Source organism: Cryptomeria japonica, chromosome 6, assembly GCF_030272615.1.
Source record: "Cryptomeria japonica chromosome 6, Sugi_1.0, whole genome shotgun sequence".
Lineage (NCBI taxonomy): Eukaryota > Viridiplantae > Streptophyta > Pinopsida > Cupressales > Cupressaceae > Cryptomeria > Cryptomeria japonica.
In genome coordinates, this window is record NC_081410.1 from 152165825 (window position 1) to 152184337 (window position 18513).

The following is an 18513-nucleotide window of genomic DNA, read 5'->3' on the forward strand; positions in this document are numbered from 1 at the left end:
AGACGGAGGTTAGAATTGTCTTTCAATAAATTTGATGGAATGAATATGTTTCTCAAGGAAGCATACTTCACTCTTACAAAACCAATATGTTTTTTACTCTATTTTTCCCTTCAGTGCAATTGCTTTGTGCTGCTGTTATGAGACCTGTGAATGCTTCCTTGACATCCTCTGTTGTTACTGCCATTAATCTGATTTAATCTATCATGAAATAAATAATAAATAATGGATTTAGGATTATCTGTAATGCCAATCTTATCATATATGAGAATTTTTTATAAGGGTTTTATTTTAGTTGAAAAATAAATATTTTTATATTTTAATTACAAAAAGTAACAGAATCCAAGAAATTGTATAATCAAAGACTCTGCCTAATCTACACAGCTAAATATCAGCTAACTAAATGAAATCCAACTAAATTTTTCTTTCTACTCAAATGTGCACCAAAATCATATCAGATCTTTATATCATAGTCTTTGATTTTCTTAAAATAAGGAAAATTGGGAGTATAATTTTGATTGAATAAGTGATGATTTTAAAATTTTATTTTATAAAATTTAAATATATATTTTTTCTAATAAAATATTATTATTATTTATATTTTAAAGAAATTGTAATGATATAAAAAAAGAGAGGTTAGAGTTCGTTCAAGGTCTCGTAGGAGACGAATTATCACCCTCCATTGTAAGCCTGCTATATTCTTGCTATTGCGGCCTTGCTTATTGAGGCTACTTTGTACCCTTTGTTGGCCTTTGAAACCAATTCCAGTTATATTGGGTTGGGATTTTTTTGATTTTTTGATTTTATCATATTCTCTATATTTTCTCTCTTATATCTGTGTTGATTTTTAAAATTTCTTTGAATTGATAATCTTTTTGGAGCCCACGCGATCTTTTTGGAGCCCACGCGATCTTTTTGGAGCTAGAATAGACGCGTCCATGAATAGCAATGGCTATTCAATAGACAGAGTAATTTTCTGATTTGATTATTTTGTATTTTTTAATTTTCTTAAAAACAGAAAATAATAAAAAATGTATTATATTTTTAAACTAAAATGATTACATGGACGTCATTCTGTCTACTGATATGATGCCTCGTGGAAACTACCCAAGGTACAGGTAATTCAATGTGCCATTAATTTTCGTCATTAACCATTTAAAGATGGTGTGACAGGGGGAGAGAAGGAAGTTGTTCTAGTGTCGACCAAATTTGTGATGCGTGCAGAATATGGAGTGCTCGGCGATTGTGGAGATGCCCTAAGAGAACAAGGTAAGCATGTCTCTTCCGGTTTGAACGCTCTCGTTCTGGTTTCTAATGATTCCTTGAGTAAAGAAGAAAGTAGGCTCAGCAACATTGCAGTTTTCTTTGTGGCTCTGGATAGTAATAAACTGCCTGTTAGAAGATTTCTTGATGACTAGTTTGGTAATATATGGGGAAAAATACTAGGGCTTCATATTTTTCTTCCAAAACCATTCCCTGGAAGAAAGAGCCCTTGTGAAGCAATTTTGAAATGTGGGGAACTCTATCTTTAGGGCTGTGATATGGTCTGAGTAATGAAGTTCTTTCTTTTTGTTGTGTGTGTCCCTAGATGGATAGTAGTGAAAGATGATCCTACTCAGATTTGGTCACTTTTACCCCAGTTTTTGTTTCCTGTGGATACATTGCTCCAAGCAGAGGAAACTAGATCTACTCTTCCGTATATGGATGTCAGGTTATTAGTTGTTCTGTCCCCGGGAGTTTGTTTGCAAAATTGACTTGTTGGGAGGTTTAAGCTCTTGTTTCCTGTGTAGAAATGAAAGGCATCAAAACAGGAATTGCCCTAACTTCAAATTGAGGCCTTCGGAAAACCCTATCTTCCACCCAAAAGACAATTTGGCTGATCCCTCTGGAACAGGGAAAGTAACCCTATCAGAAGTAACCCCAACAATCATTGAGACTGTAAAGAATGACTCCTTGGAGAAGAACAATCAGCGAGCGTTGAATATTGATTTGGTCTGTCTACTGGCAATGGAATAAACATTTGCGTTTTCCCTGCTCTAAACGGAGGAGGATGTCAAAATCAGTTGAATGAACAAAATTAAAATCTAGTGAGTGAAAAGAAAATGCAGCATGAGAAATACTTAATTCTGTGCATGAATAATGCCCACATAAAGGTTTATCAGGCAAAAAATAATAATTTTTATCCTTTGTGGGTAGGGATTTGTATATAAGAATTAAAATTTAGCTTTGTTGATTAACAAGGTAAAGGATACAGTAAAAATATTTGAAATTTAATAAATTATAAAATCATTTATCTTGACAATAAACTGTAATATAAGAATATTTGTAGCCGCTCAAAACCACATACAAAATTTTACATCAACATTACTCAAGAAAATCATATTCTCGCTGATTAGCATTGCTATCAATGGCTGAATTTGCCAAGTAATCATCATAGAATAATCATCATAGAATTTCCTTCAATTATTAAGTCCTTAATTCCAATCCAAAAGACAAAGCATGAAATTCCGCATAATTGTTAGTTTTAAAACCAATAGCATGACACTTAGTATTCGAATCTTCTTACACCTCTGCCATTGTTGATTCTTTTAACATCACTAGTATGATTTTCTCATTATTACAGAAACAAGAGAACATTATGATATTCTTATGATTAGTATTATGGATTTCTTGTTATTGCAGAGAGAAGATATGGCAGAGAGCAGATTTAGACTGGCACTTTATATTTTGTTAGTGTTGATAGCATTTATGGGGAAGGTTCAGGGAGATCCAACGTGCAGCCCAGCGGGGAACTTCTGGTGCGACAGTGGGCGGTGCTGCAGCATATATAACTGGTGTGGAAGTACATCAGACTATTGTGCATCTGGAAATTGCCTTGCTCAGTGCTGGCCTAACGCACTAGCACTTGATCAGTCTAGTTTGGAAGTAGCCCGACAGAACCTCACCTCTGCCTCTCCATAGCAACCCATGACTGCTTTCTGTTTGGTTGCAGAGTATTTAACTGTTAGAAATCAGAATAGGTTATTAGAATTAGTTAATAGTTTGTTAAATGAGTGGAGTTCTATCAAGATAATAGATTATTATGTGGTTGCAGTTATGTGTACTATTATACAGACAGCATCTTCTTTACACAGCCAATATGATTTACGTGAGACCTTAGATCTGTCTGGAATTGCAATACAACATTATTTTCACTGTTTCTTTTCCTATTTTCAGAGAGGTTAGCAGAGTGCCCTGTTTTTAAAGTTTTAAAGTACACTGATAAATATTCTTTACAAGCATAATAGATTTACAAGCATAATAGATATATGCTGTCATAGTAGTGGATAGGGTTTCAATAATCAATCATTTCTTGTGTACCTAATCTTTCAATTACTAATTTTAAAGGAGTCAAAAAAATGATAATGAAAAGTTCAATCAATAGTGGATCACTTTTTAGCTTTTTTGATCCATAATTGGTCCATTTGTGCACCACTACTACGACATTTTGTGCACAACTAGTGGGACATTTGACCCTTGTGCCCATAAGTGATCCCACCACGTGCATCATTACTATCCAAAAGCCAGAACTTTAGCTATAAACAATTAAGTTGTAAAAAGAGAACAAAAAAGAAAATTGTTAAAATCCGATGTACTGTTTAAGATCTATGGATATACAAAGTTAGCTACAACCATTACTGATGTGCCTACCTAAAATCTCAATTAAAAATAAATAAAATTTATTAACACTTCTATAAATTCCGAAAAAAAATAATAAACAATATATAATTCAGATGAAAAACATTAACATATAAACCAAACTTTAATGAGATCTCTCTTCCAGTCAAAATTTCTTGGAAGAGTTCTACACAATCTAATATGGAGGAAGTTATGCTTACCATACTAAATTCCGAAGTAGGACTCATGCCATAATATTTTTTTGGTTTACAATTATTAATGTTTTTGATAAATGCTTTTCCCTTCGTAATAAAGAAAGGAAATTTAATTGAAGAGTTGGTTTGAATGACAATTGAATTGTCTGTTCTTCATTTAATAGTGCCTTCCCAATATAAACCACATATCTTAGAAGGTACAACTAATCTTTGATGTAAAAAACGAGAAAACATCAAGATTGACCACATCATGCCAGGCTCATTGTGTGGATCATCTGATTCATAGGTTTCGTAAGCAGATGAACATTCCAACCATTATAATTGAAGAGTCCTAATCAAATACGTCAAATGCAGCTACTCAGCCTGCCATATGATGTGTTATTTATTAGGTTGTTAGCTCTGAGCAAAGCTGATGCATTATTACTGTCGGTAGAATTGAACAAAAGCCCAAAAAATCTTTTGAGGGAAAAGTTGTTTTGAAGGGAGTTTTAAAAATCTAAGAAAATATAGAAAATGAAATAAACATGGTTCAGAGGAGAAATTCATAAAATGAGCTGTTTGAGTTCTTCAGGCCCTCCATATCAATTGTAATATTGTCCATAATAAACAAAGACACTATTATATTCCATTGTTGACACAGATTCACAATTGCTTTAGCTACTACTCATACAAACTTGCATTCTGCTTACAACTGGACTCATGAAAGAGTGAATTGTAACATACAAATTCATCTAATATATAGGGAATTGAACAACTATGGATGGGTAGTCTGAAGAGCATGGGCAACACATGGGCTACTTCAGAATAATAAGTTTGTTGATAAAAACAAGTCCAAAAGGTGAGCAGAGGAGATAAGGATGAGGCAGATCATTAATTAAGTCTTCATGTATTAACTGTTGTAGTTGCGTTCTGTTTGGCTGTTGCAGGATGATTACAGTTTCTAACACAGAAAAAAATGAAAAAAAATAAATTTATTTTTAAAATTTAAAGACATTTTCATAATATAAAACATAAAGAGCAAATAAAACAAGTGTCCTTGGGTACTTGTCTTTAACATTGCAATAATAGTATTTATTAAAAATTTATGTATTTGTTTAAATATTAATTGATATAAATGTAATTATTATTAGACTTATAATATCTAAAGACATTGGTTGAATGTATTCAAACTATTGCAAAATTTGAAACATATAAATTAGGTAGAAAAAGCTTGCAACATATATCATTCAAAGAAATTGAATTACTTTAAAGCTTTGCATCTGAATGAGTGCTCATCAAGCTTTCACCAATATTTCATTATTTGGTATCCGAGCACATAAGTGATCTAGTGGTGTGTGAAAGAACTTGGTGATGAGAAAGGCAATGTAATGAAGGCACGTGGAAGATCTGTGAAATGTTAATAGAAGATGATTAATGAAAGTATTGAATTTTTCTCCTATTCAAAATATTGAATGACGGTGTGAAACAATTATGTGCAGGTGTGTAAGGGGAAATTCATTAGAACATCACATATTTTAACTTTTGGCACTCGATGAACAAGCATGTTTAATGGAGGTGGTTGAAATGTGTTCTTAAGAAGAGGTAAGGGTCTAAAATTTAATTGGCAATCTATTTTGTTTGTTTGATTCAATGATGTTCAATTTTTTATTTTGAAAGAATTTCCATAGCATATTTAATTTGTATGATTGAATTAAAGATAATTATCATTGTTGGAAAAATAATAAAAATATAATGTTGGAAGATTTGAAGATGAATTGATATGACTAATGATGATGACCTGTGTATCAAATCAGAGGGGTTGTCAAAGAGTATATGATCATCTTTCTTGAAGGTAAGACTACATGAGTTCATTTGTTACTAAACAGTGTTTCAGATTTGTGTGGGTTGCTCATAAGAAGAATTGGAGTGATAGAGATTGTATTTTTTATTTCTTTTTTCTAATGGAGATTCCATTAGACAAGTATTCTAGATTCAATTTCATACTTGGATCTACAAAAAATTCAAATGCAAATAGTGAATAAAAATTTATGTGGAGTAATGAGTGGAAAAGAGAAAATGCCTACACATGCAACTAAGTTTTTGATTAGGGGAAAACAAGTTTTGAAGGGCCCCTAAAACCCTTTACATCAGAGATTCAAAAGATAATCATCAGAGTCCACCAAAAAAACAAAATACAGCAACCACAGAAAGGACAGCGGGCCGAAAACAAAAAGCCAACAAAAAAAAAGACACAACACAGAGAGAGCCACAACCAAAAAAGAAGAGACTACCTCAAATGACAACAGGTAGCTCAACCAAAGACAGGGCCAAGAAAGCCATCTCAAACAACCAACTACAAGGGCCCTCAAGATTAACAATTGGCCTTGTGGGAACGAAGAGTCATATCGAAAGAAGGCTTGGACGTCTTTGAATGTTTCCCCTTAACAGTAATCCACCCTTCTTCAACTTTAGCAGCCACAACTGACCAGTTCGAAGGGCCCAACATCAATCTTAACGGATTGGGAGAAAGAGCATCAGAAAATTGAGCAACAACCGTCACGGACATAGGACCGTAACCAGCAGATGGGGCAAAAGTTGTGTCAACACATGGTGAAGCAGCCAATGGGGTAAGAGACAACAATCCATTTTCAGTAGAGGGGACAATAACATCCTGTATCAAAATATCATTAATCTCAGAAATATCCTTAGTGGTAGCCGAAGAATCTACCTTCTCCTTTAAAGAATTCGAGCCAGCTAAAGTAGAAACCCCAACAACCAATGACTCTTTAGAAGAGTCCAATGGTTTCCTAATCATATAGTGCTGGTGTGATGCCCTCGACCACCATGAGGCCACATAATTTTTCTTCTCAAGCCCACAATTCCCAACTGCATGGCCGGTTTTGAAGCATCTACGACACCTGAAAGGAATACTTTTGTAATCCAAAGTTTGGACCCAGTTGCCACAAGAGGAATTAATGGTGATTTCAGCTGGCAGTCCCTTAGAAACATCTAGCTCAACCAGAATACGATAAAAAGTAGTATGATAAAGCCCATAAGAGTCATTATTCGCCATAATGAAGCTCCCAATGACATCACTGATTTCCTCAAAGAGAGAATCAACCCACAAGTGGAGAGGAAGGTTAGGAAGTCTGACCCAGACCGAGATTTTGTTGAACTAAGTTATTGGATTAGAGTAGTAGAGATGATAAAGCGAAGGCTATTATTGGTCTTTCTCTTTTTGAATTTGAATTACATCATATAGATTTAGATTCATTGGTGAAAATTTGGGATAATAATAATAAACTATTTGGAACAAAATCAATCAATGCAAAAAATTTCCTAAATCTCCAATTGTTTAAATTCAAAATGGAAGATAGAATCACAATATCAATTAATATAAGTAATGTGAGGTTTCTCACTAGGTAGACACCATAAGTTAACACCTCCAATAGATGATGACGATGCTAAAGCTATCTTGTCAAACAACTTACCTCCAAAATACAATAATGTTATTTTTACACTTCGTCAAATAAATTCACAAATTTTAGAAGATATGATTTCAGCTCTTCTAGCAAAAGAAAAGAGGATAAAACAAGATATAGAAGATGATCCTCAATAGGAGAAAGCATTATATTCACAAAGCAATGATAAATAGTCAGGTAAATAGAAAAAAGAAAATACGTGTTTTAACTAAAAGAAATAGGGTCAAATAGTATGATTTTGTAGAATTCAAACCAATGATCTTCTTAAAGGAAAACTCAAAGATCAAGCGGATGAAGGTAACTTTTTTTGAATGCTCAAACAACTGAGAGGGGGGTGAATTAGTTGTCAATTAAACTTTTAATTCTTTATCAAATCTGAAATAAGCCAACTTATTAATTATTTAATATGAATAGATGTAATCATGAAAGCACACATGTACATACACAATGAACACTAGATATGACGTGGAGAACCCTAGAAGGGAAAAACCACATAGAATGTTAATTTTCAATATATAACACCTATTAGGGTGATGTTGGTTAAAGTGATTTTTACAAAGGTAGTTCACTGCTAGAATGCTCACCATGGGAGGGCTCACTACCTAGAAAGGCTCACTACAGGAAGAGAAAGAAAGAAAAGAAAATCCACCAATGTGATACAACTACCACAAACAACAATGTTGAAACAGCCTTTAGTGCCGAACAACACACAACACACCTTCACACAACTTCTCACATCAATTATCTATCAGATTTAGCTTTTCAATCTCACGTATCTTCCATACCTCATTCATTCTAATCATCCTTTACTTATACTATCCTCCTGACTACATAATCTTCCAAGTTGGCCAAACATAATTTGAAATAGGTTTGCACTAAGAATTCCCATGGTGGAAAGGAATGAGAAGTGGACCACACCACAACATGCTTCATCAATTGGATCAACACATTACATCCGTCACAAATACTCGGGCCAAAATAAAAACTAATAAGCTACACAAATGCCATTGCATAGTCTCCAATTCTCAATCATACCAGACCCAAAAATAGTACTTTTTAACTTAGAAAAATAAGAATAGAACCAAGATAAACATGAATTCAAGCAATCAACACCATATCTAGAAAATATAGAAATCTAGACCACAACCAACACTATCAATTACTAGTCAACAATGAACAACATCCATTTAAGCACCAAACAGTTAAGGAAACATATTCTAGATCACCAACTCAGAAAACCATATGTTGATATTAATGACAACATGACAAACATATCAACACCATCAACACCACATTTACAACAACTTGGCCTACATTGAGGATGATGATTCACTAGATGATGGAGTTTGTATTAATGACTCTTCTTTTGGCCCTAACCAATTATTTTTACTTTGAGCCTTCACATTTGGAGGTTGGAGGCACTAGAGGATGGAGGAATTTCCATTATCTCAAATTAACTTCTCACTTCGAGATGGTGCTTTGCATGAGAAGCATTTTTGGTTTTTCTTTCTTGCATTCCTTTAGATTTTATTCTTGATGTTAACATTTTTTTTTAAATGTGTGTATTATGAGTTTGTGTTTTGGAAATAGGTAAGATGTTAGATGTAGAGCTTAGTATGGATGGTTTCCTAGAGAGTTTATGAGACCATGATTGAGAATTATTACCCTTATGAGGGTCAAAGACAACATGATGAAGACCTAGATGCATATAGAGCTCAATATGGATTGTTATTGAGAATAAGTCAATGTTTTTGATTCGAGAGTTTGAAGTCCTAAGAGCTTAAGAATTTAGCTCAAAGCTACACCTTTTTGAGGGTCGACCTTTTGGGTCGTGAGACAGCTTGTTGAAGTTCTGCTTGATTTGAAAGATTTGTTTCTTCAAGAAAAGATCTTTTCAAAAATATCTATTCATTTATGTAATCAACAAGTTTTGTTGTGTTAGCCTTAAGGGGGGAGGGGGTCCCTTGGCTAGGTGAACCTTAAGATTTCAATGATACATTTATAAGAAAAACGTAATAAGGGGTAAATTTTAGCATAAATGTCAACTACTATTATATTGTTAACTTACTTACGTGAATGTTACTATTCAGTTATATCAATTTATGAATTGCATATCTATCGCCAGTATAGAGCCTTGCATGAATAAATGATTATTAAGTTTTCACCAATATTCCATTAGAGTACAAACTCTAAATTTTATGACTACATATGGAGTAAGGCCCTACGAGGACATAGGTAGAGGTTATATACCTCTAATATGTAGACTACCCTTCTCCATTTGAGGCGATCACTGATGGAAGTCCTATGACCTATATAAAGATAAGCTTATTGATGCTTGAGATTGACAATAGCCATGAAATATTTTCTTGAGATTGACAATAGTCAAGGAGTGTAAACATGAGATTGATACTAGTCAAGTAGCATACTATACCAACAAATTGTTGGTTGTACTAGATAGACAACATGATAGATTTTTTCAAGAGCACGTGGGCCTTGGAGTGAGCGGCATGCTGATGATGGATGTTTTAGGTTCCTTAGTCATTCAATGGACTATAGGGAAGAGAATTTCCAATAAAGCATAAATAGGTAACCAATTGGACCCCTTGTACTTTTGATATGATATACCCTAGCATGGAATTGTTAACTTAATTTGTGAATGGTAGGTACATCTTGGGTAATTGGTCTATAGGAAGTTATCCCTATGCACTGCAGGATGGTCTGAATGTCCCCTCTCTCACCACGAGCCACACAATCCACTTGGAGGGGTGGATAGGGATAATGTCCACATTGGAGGGTTCGTATTGCACCCCAAGGTGAACCATGGCAGATTAAAGACAAGAGTGTACATAAATAGACAAATAATTATGGTATGTTTTAGGTATCATTAGCCTTAACAGTAAATTGTTCTTTAAGATGTGATTAAATTTGTAATATTTTTGACATGTGGTATATATGATTTATGGTCCAAAAGAAATTACATTGCTAGAAAATATTTTGTATTGGCCATTGAATGTACTTACTCTTTTGTTATCATATTTTGAAAGAAATGAAAATGTTTTCAAAAATTTTATCCTATTTGGGGTTGTCATTACATATCCATCATCAACCTGTAAGTAGAGACTTCTTTTTTAAAGAAAATTAAAATAAAAAAGAAGGATAATTAAAAAAATTTAATAATGAAAGAATAATAATTAGTTTAAAGAGAGAAGGCAAAGAAAAAATGTATAAGGTAGAGACGTGGAGTGAAAGCAATATATTGATGGATATAACTTGAGTAAGAGCATGAACATATTTCTTATCAATGTTGTCATTTCCATTATCTGTCATGAAAATTATGAGAGAAGAAAAGAAATGAAGAGCACAAACATGCAATAGAGCTAAGAAAAGTCTATGATGCTTTGAAGGATACAACCAAAGTTGGCCCCACCAAGGTTAAAAGTGAATATAAGGTCATTTTCCTTTGGTTTTGATTCACACTTCCATATAATTTGATTGTATTGATTTGATTACAAGGACTTGGACATAGCCATGATGAATGCTAACAATCACGTGGACTTGGAGTGTCCACCAAAGGATAGGCATACCAAAATTAATTAATCCTTTCATGGATCTTACTCGTAAGATTCAGTTTAAATAATTAAGGCTAAGGTCTTATTAGGGGTCTTTGGAGTCTTTTTTAAGGAGAGGGTGTTTCATGATGGAAAAAAAAAACTATATTAAAGGGTTAATAGAATTTCTTTCTTAATAATAGCAACCCTTATCTTTTGTTTCAAGATTTGAACATATGCATTCTAGTCCCATCAGCTTAAGTTTTTTTCTATCATTCCTCAATCATATAAAATTTTAAAACTCTTACAATTAATTTTTTTAATTATTTTATATTTAATTATTCTTGTATACTAAATACACAATATAATAAGATTCATACGACACCAATTTTTTTAAAATAATCTTGAAGACTCCCTAAAACCCAACCTTAATTACTTAAATTTTTGAACTTAACTACACTATTAACTCTATTCATGAGAATACTTGTTTAATATATTCTTTAAAAAATTCAGTAACACAGTGAATTTCTTTTGAAAGACCCCATCGATGAATGACCTACTACATGCATGCCCTTGATAGATGACTTTCCAAAACTCATAAAATTGCTCAAATTTGTTAATGTAAACTGGAAAAAATACCAGTGTGAGACATACTAAATTTCTCCCTGGGCAACATATATCAACGGTAATGTGAGAAAGGAAGGAAATGAAAGCACAACTATGTATTTGGTCATGGAATATAAAATCCTAGTGACGATTGACAACCAAAAGAGAGCATGGTAAAGTATGTTTTCCACCAATTAGTGTTGAATATTAATTTGGTCTGCGTACTGGCAAAGGAAAAAGTTTGATGTTTTTCCCGCTCTTAACGGAAGAGGATGTCAAAATCTGTTAAATAAGCAACAGGGATGCGCGAGAGAAGTGGCTGACAAGGATTTAAACATGGCCATTACAAATACTTATTTCTGCGCTTGAATGCCCACATAAAAAGTAAAATTCAGTTTTGTTGATCAGTATATGATACAATAAGAATATAAATATTAGATTTGTATAAAATTTAGAGAGACTCAAATTTGTATTAATATAATCTTAAAAGAATATATATTAATAAAATCATTTTTTCTTGACAATAAACTGATAGCATAAGAGTCTTTTGTAAATTACCATTAAACATTCTCTCAAAACCTAACTACTGGACTAAACAACACTATTTTGATATATATAGCTGCTCTTTACAATTTGTTATCATTAAAAAGTGCTCAAAAACTTCAGCACCTCTACCCTTGTTGATTCTTTTAAGAAGGCCTCTTGTGAAACAAGTAAGTCTCTGCTTGCCAAATTTTGGTATGCAGCAGTAGATAGTCTTAACTTCCTTAACGTCACTGGTATGATTTTCTCATTATTACAGAAACAAGGGAACATTATGATATTCTTATGGTTAGTATTATGGATTTCTTTGTTATTGCAGAGAGAAAAGAGATGGTAGAGAGCAGATTTAGACTGGCGCTTTATATTTTGTTAGTGTTGATGGCATTTATGGGGAAGGTTCAGGGAGATCCAACGTGCAGCCCAGCGGGGAACTTCTGGTGCGACAGTGGGCGGTGCTGCAGCATATATAACTGGTGTGGAAGTACATCAGACTATTGTGCATCTGGGAATTGCCTTGCTCAGTGCTGGCCTAACGCGCTTGCACTTGATAAGTCTAGTTTCGAAGTAGCCCGACAGAACCTCACCTCTGCTTCTCCATAGCAAACCATGACTGCTATCTGTTTGGTTGCAGAGTATTTAACTGTTAGAAATCAGAATAGGTTATCAGAACTAGTTAATAGTTTGTTAAATTTGTGGAGCTCTATCAAGATAATAGATTATTATGTGGTTGCAGTTATGTGTACTAAGATCTGTCTGGAATTGCAATACAACATTATTTTCACTGTGTTTTTTCTATTTTCAAAGAGGTTAGCAGAGTGCCCTGTTTTTAAAGTTTTAAAGTATACTGATAAATGTTCTTTACAAGCATAATAGATATATGCAGTCAAAATCTTAATTTTAATAGGAGAAAAGTAGCAGTAGTGGATAGCGTTTCAATAATCAATTACTTTTTGTGCACATAATCTTTCAATTATTAATTTTAACGGAGTCAAAAAAATGATAATGAAAAGTTCCATCAATGGCAAAAATGTGTACTTTTTGATCCTTGTGCTCATAAGTGATCCCATCGCGTGCATCATTACTATCCAAAGGCCAGAACTTAAGCTATAAACAATTAAGTTGTATAAAGAGAACAAAAAAAAATCATTTGAAATCTGATGTACTGTTTAAGATCTGTGAATACACAGAATTAGCTATAATCAATACTGATACGCTTAACCTAAAATCTCAATTAAAACTAAATAAAACTTATTAACACTTTTACAAATTCCAAAAAAAATGATAAACAATATACAATTCATAGATGAAAAACATTAACATATAAACCAAATTCAGTCAAAATTTCTTTGAAGAGTTCTACACAATCTAATATGGATGAAGTTATGCTTACCATACTAAATTCCGAAGTATGACTCATGTCATAATATTTTTTTTGGTTTACAATTACTAAATTTTTTGATAAATGCTTTTCCTATCATAATAAAAAAAGGAAATTTAATTGAAGAGTTGGTTTGAATGAAAATTGAATTGTCTGTTCTTCATTAATAGTGCCTTCCCAATATAAACCACATATCTTAGAAGGTACAACTAATCTTTGATGTAACAAACCAGAAAACATCAAGATTGACCACATCATGCCAGGCTCATTGTGTGGATCATCTGATTCATAGGTTTCGTAAGCAGTTGAACATTCCAACCATTATAATGGAAGAGTCCTAATGGAATACGTCAAATGCAGCTACCCAGCCTGCCATAGGATGTATTATTTATTAGGTTGTTAGCTCTGAGCAAAGCTGATGCATTATTACTGTCGGTAGAATTGAACAAAAGCCCCAAAAATCTTTTGAGGGAAAAATTGGTAAAAGGGAATTTTAAAAATCTAAGAAAATATAGAAAATGAAATAAACATGGTGCAGAGGAGAAATTCATAAAATGAGCTGTTTGAGTTCTTCACGCTCTTTGTATTAATATAATCTTAAAAGAATATATTTTAATAAAATCATTTTTTTCTTGACAATAGTATAAGAGTCTTTGTAAAGAAAATTAAAATTACAAATCTTTGATACATAAAAATTTGAAAACAAGAAACCATCGTAAAACCATGAGCAATGACAAGAATCTAATATCTTTACAATCACAAACAAACATCTTAAAATAGTATTCAACTCTTATACAATTTTTATAATTTTTATATTCTAGATTATGTCATTACAATCAAATTCACTCAAAAAAAAAATTAAAACTTTGGTCTCTACCAAAACCTAACTACTTGACCAAATCACACATTTTGATATATAGAACTGCTATTTACATTGATATATCATCTAAACCTGACAACAACATTCAGAAGATGGCTACAAGACAACTAAATTAAGACTTTCATATATTCTTCACTAGCTCCACAACATAAAACTCCACCCCATTTCCCTTGTAACAGCTCTCTTTCTCCAAAGTATTCTAATACAAAAGCATCACAGGTCACGGAGTTGGACTTTCTTTGCCTTTGCTTCCACTTTCTAAAGTCTTTTCAAGGAATCCATCTTGTGTATTTCCCAGGCCGTCTGTTCTATTTTGATGTTGGTAATTATAAATTAAAAAAATAAATACATAAAATGAGGAATGTCTAATTATTTTCTTTTATCATTGGTCACATTTAAACATATTATATTTTATAAAAATATCATTAAGAAGTTTAATTTTTTTTAGCAATGTAATATTTTTATTTATTTTTAAAAAATTCATTATCTTTAAAGTATAAATATAAAATAATATGAAATTAGAAATTTCAACCAAACAAATCTTAAAAGTAAAAGGTCCATATGAAACAAACAACTAACTCATAACAAAGGGACAACCAAAATAACAATTATCATGATTGAAACCAGAATGAAAAATTATAGATTCAACATTCATAATAGAATGCTTTTTCCTCTTTAAAGTATCTTTTAACATTCTATATCTTTTTTCCATAATTAGAAGAAGAAATGACACTTCTTTTTTGGGAGATGATATTTATTTTTAATAGTTTTACATGAATGAGAGAAGTGTCTAACTTTATGACAAATAGCTATTTTATGTGATTGTGAAATTATTTCATTATCTTTAAAATATATTTAAACAATTTTATATAGATGCTATAAAGATTAAAAGGAAATTCTGAACATATGTCTAAGACAAATTTATAATAAGTTTTTGCTTAAATTTTGTATTGTATTATCTATTGATAATATTTTAATAGACAAAAAATATTGATTAGTACTTATATGTTTGTATATTCTTAACTTTTTTTAATTGAAATATGAATATTTAGTTATAGTTGAAGAGACTGGGTTTAATTGGTGATGATGCTAGTATATTTTGAAAATCATTTTATCTATCAAGACTCAAATCTCAAAAAGATTGGGTGACTTAAGAAGCTTCTAGAATAAAATAACACCCAATGATGATGATAGCTAAATATTTCTAAAATTATGTCATCTAGAAAGATTCAAATCTCAAAAAATTAGATGTATACTTTTCAATATATAAAATAAAACTATATAAACATATTTTAAGATTTAAAAAGAGAAGTTTGTAAGCAATAAAAAGATTATTTTATATATTTCTTGACCTATAGCTATTTTCAAACAACATGTCTCTTTCATAATTAAAGTTTTGACGTATAAAATAATGGCAGCCATCTAGAATGAATAAAATATAAAATATTTCTCTCTTGTTTGACTATATTTATTAATTAAAATTCAAAATATAATTTTGAATCAATAATAAATTCTATAAAATTGAAACTCATCCTGTTCTCTATCGTGATATATAGCCAACCAAACATTGAACCACTCAACCAAAGCACTTGATAATATTCAAGATTGCGATTTACAATTAGTGCTCTGAAAAACTTTCGCCATTGTTGATGTTTTTTTAGCAGCCTTCAAAAGTGTAAGTATCTGATCAGCCCATTTGAATGCAGAGAAAAGATAAATTATGAGTATTATGGAATTCTTGTAATTGCAGAGAGAGAAGAGATGTCAGAGACCAGCTTAAGAATGGGACTTTATATCTTGTTAGTGTTTATGGCAGTTATGGTGATGGTGAAGGGAGATCCAACATGTAGTCCGGCTGGGAACTTTCTTTGCAACAGTGGGCGGTGCTGCAGCATATATAACTGGTGTGGAAGCACATCAGATTACTGTGCATCTGGCAACTGTCTTGCTCAGTGCTGGCCTAACGCAGTTGCACTAAATCAATCCACTTTGCAAATAGCCCAAAAGAACCTTACCTCTGCATCTCCATAACAATCCATCACTGCTATCTGGTTGGTTGCAGGGAAATCAACGTTAAGAAATGGGAATAGTTTGTTAGAATCACTTAATAGTTTATTAAATAAATGGTGTTATATCAAGAATTTTAATCATTATGTGGAAGCAGTTATGTGAGATGATTTGTTTGCAAATTATTGGTTAAAAGACTGAATTGTGATACGTGCTCATTTATGCAGACTGTGTGTTTTTCTTTAGACAGTATTATCTGGAAATGCAATACAACGTCATTCTCACTGTTTTTCTTATTTTCAGAGAAATTGGCAGGGTGTGCCCATTATTGAAATTTTAGTTATCTACCCTGTTTTTAAAGTTTTAATCTTAAAACTATCAGGGTACATAAACTGCTTTTAAGTTTTAAACTGTTAAGGTTTTCGTTCACAGATTACAGATAACAATTATATATTCTTTACAATCTCTGAATTTTTTAATAACATTTGAATATCAAAGATAAGGAAGTTGCCATTAACTATAAATTATCCACCCTTTTTAAAGGAAGCTTTCATTAATTATAAATTATCCACCCTCTTTAAAGTTTTGGACAAATATTTACAAGTAATTGTCAGATTTTCAAATGGTATATATGTGAAAGATTAAAACGCTACCATTGTTTCATTACAGTATGTTTTTTCATTATTCCTATGATTTGTACTAATTTAAATGGTTTTAATAAGACACTTCCTCGAAGATAATTCATGATTAAAGAACATTTAAAATTAATCATATTTTTTTTCATAACCAGATTCCTGATTAAAGCATATTTAAAATTAGACAGGCATCCTACTCAATGATGGATGTTAAAAAACACATCAGATTGTCTTCCAATCTTTCTTAATACACCTGACAATCAAGTCATTTTTTTTTAAAGAAAATGAAAGAAATACATAGAAATTGTTTAATTGTGATAACACAAATTATTAACATACATCAGTCTTTATTCATTTAAATTGATTACACAAAAAAATCTTGAATACATAGAAATTGGTCAATAGTGATAACACAAATTGTTAACATACACCAGTCTTTATTCATTTAGATTGAATACATAAAAATGAATCAACTGATTGAAAGATCAGAAAGGAATAAAGCATTACAATTGCCTCAATAAAAAGAAGTCCAAAAACAGATAAAAATTGAAATATTTATATGCATATGCAAGCAAAATTTGGATTAGTTACATCATACAAATTATATTTATATTTTTTAAGTTTCTATATAATCTCTGTAAAACTGCAGTTCTTCCTATAAAATGAAAGAAATTACTATTCCAACAAGCTTTGAACCTTAATCACAAAATTATGGTGGATCAGATTATTGCACCTTCAAAATCCTCCTTTGAAATTGAGGTCAAATCCATATAAACTACTCGCAGGACCAGATCACAATTAATAACTTTCCTGAATTTCTCTGATCCATTTTTAAGCCCTCTGAAGATTCAAATCTGAAAATTGTTTGGATTTAAAAGTGTCCGTGATTGAAATATGGCAATTTTAAGATAGAATCAATCATCTATTTTAGATTGACATATGGAAATTAACGGATATTTTATTCTGTTTTGTTGCAGATCTCTGCAAAGGCAGGAAAACCAGATTTTTACGTCTTCATATAGTTGACTTATCAACATGGTATGCCAGTATATTATTTAATTTGTATTTACTGCAAATTCCCTTTTAACTCGTGAAGCACTTCAATTCTTTTCATTTGAAAGGTTTTAATCATGTTACATAGGTTAATAAAATACGTACCTGGTAAATATATAATTAGCTTAGATAATAAAAATAACAATTTTTTTAAATGAATGTGATAATTAAATAGAGAATAGGTATATTTAAATTTAGAAGGACGAGGTTAAATTGGGTCCAAAACACTTTTTTGAAAATTTTCAAAAAATCAAATTAGCAATTAGTTCTGTTGATCTAGAATTGATGGTAGATATACAATATAAATTTTATTTTAGAAATTTTCATTACCTTTATGAAATTATTTACCTTAAACTACTAAATATCTTATAATGAAAATTAAAATTGAAAATTTTTTTGACATATTAAATTGTCCATTATTTACTTAGAGAGCATATAGTTAGGTGAATAAGCTTATGCTTAGCTACTAACATTTTACTCTTATACATCTATTCTTGTGTTCATTGAAACATCAATAATAAAAATCATTTTAC

The 18513-nt window shown here is 31.6% G+C and overlaps 1 long non-coding RNA gene across 1 annotated transcript; it reads left to right on the plus strand.

Moving 5' to 3' along the window:
* Positions 1-959: 959 nt before the first annotated feature.
* On the plus strand, positions 960-12863 carry LOC131065004 (uncharacterized). The gene is made up of 3 exons (XR_009358166.1): positions 960-1266; positions 5348-5450; positions 12347-12863. It is a non-coding gene; the product is annotated as an uncharacterized LOC131065004 (long non-coding RNA).
* The last annotated feature ends 5650 nt before the right edge of the window (positions 12864-18513 follow it).